The sequence below is a fragment of the Arachis ipaensis genome, chromosome B04 (assembly GCF_000816755.2).
Source record: "Arachis ipaensis cultivar K30076 chromosome B04, Araip1.1, whole genome shotgun sequence".
NCBI classification, from domain to species: Eukaryota; Viridiplantae; Streptophyta; class Magnoliopsida; order Fabales; family Fabaceae; genus Arachis; species Arachis ipaensis.
Window position 1 is genome coordinate 8,083,966 of NC_029788.2, and position 1,669 is coordinate 8,085,634.

At 23.6% G+C, this 1,669-nt stretch overlaps 1 protein-coding gene across 1 annotated transcript in view; it reads right to left on the minus strand.

Annotated features, from left to right (window-relative positions):
* Positions 1-1,370, minus strand: part of LOC107635963 (calcineurin B-like protein 2) — a 4,873-nt gene extending 3,503 nt beyond the window's left edge. The window contains exon 1 of the mRNA XM_016339510.2: positions 1,264-1,370. The gene's annotated coding sequence lies outside the window, so the exon portion shown is untranslated. The remainder of the gene's footprint in view (positions 1-1,263) is intronic.

A 1,669-nucleotide genomic window follows, 5' to 3' on the forward strand; every position in this document is an offset into this window, starting at 1 on the left:
TTCTTAACTACATATCATAAATTAAAATAATGTAGTAATCATCCTAATTGAATTATATTTGAAAAATATATATGTTTTCAATAGAAATATAGCTAATTAATAAAAAGGATTTCGCTAAAATTGTTAAGCAGAAGGAGTCAATTATAGATCAATACAAATTATCAAAAATATATAATTGACATGAATTTCATCATTTTCAGACACCATTAAATTAAAGGAAGCAAATCACATAAATTTAATATAAAACATTTTTTTTTTCTTTTGGTGGTAGGGGTCAACAATTTCCCTTTTTAGTTTTCTTAGTCATGATCAATGTTTTGCATATTTCAGGATTAACCAAGCTTGATATTAGATTATGGGGCTAATTTTTTGGGGCCTGTGATAATCTTGTCATCATTATTGGGTCAATCTAAGACCTCGGTAAAATATGGTATAAAATCTAAAGTAGAACATATTATTTAAATAAAGGGTAAATTATTATTTTGATTTTAATATTTGGGCTAAATTTTAATTTGGTCTTTAACGTTTTAAATGCTTTATTTCAATTCCAAAAAATTTTAAATGGGTTTAATTAATATTGTCTCACAATTAAATTTGACATTAAAAATTAACATATTTAAAAACCAATATAACGTTCGATTTTAGTATATAAGTAAAATCGACTCACCAATGATCATTAATGTAGACGTTTTTTCTGTTAATTATTCAAGTTAAATTTAATGGTAGGACAACATTGAATTCGTATAAAATTTTTTGGAGTTGAAATAGAATATTTAAAATGTTAGAAATCAAATTAAAATTTAAACCAAATATTGGAAATTAAAATAATACTTTATCCTTAAATAAATTATATTGATGAAAGATATCACTAAAACAACACAATGTAAGTAAACAACAATACTTATGATCAACTACTAATGACTGAAATAAAATTGACATGTCTTAAAATAATTTTAAAAACTGTTATATTTTAAGATTGTGTTTCTTAAATATTTCATATAACAGAAAATACACAAGACACACATAATTAAGATGGTTGCAAATTAAAGTTAGAATTTCAACATCTCACACAAGATTCACAGAACCAGAATAATCAATTCCTCACAACAAAGATCCATGTTATTATTAATTTTGAATTTAGCTCTAATTAGATCAAACACACAGACACAAATTGAATAGCAAATTAAAGAAAATTAAATGGGAACTCATACAAAAATCAAAAGCAAAAACAAATAATAATAATAATATTAAGACAAAAATTACCCTTTAGAAAGAGCAGAAAATGGAGAACAAAGAAGTAGTCATGATTCTATGCCCCTCTCTGGAATTTGGAATTTAGCATAGAAAGGAGAAGTATCATTTTGATTTATATAGAAAAACTTAGTATTGGGTTTCTTAGCCGTTCCACTAGGAGAGCACAAAAACCATGTGACCTCTAATAAAAACAACAACAATCATAATTATTGTTATCAATTCTCAATTCCTGCCTTAAATTCATCTTTTAAATTTTTTAGGTTTTTGTTTAAATAAATTCATTAATTAATCATCCAAGTTATATGGACATAAAAGACTAACTACTAAATTAGCTATTCATATAAAATACATGTTAAAATACAAAATATATATTAAAATTAGTTAAACAATACATATATTTTTATCTTAATTATAT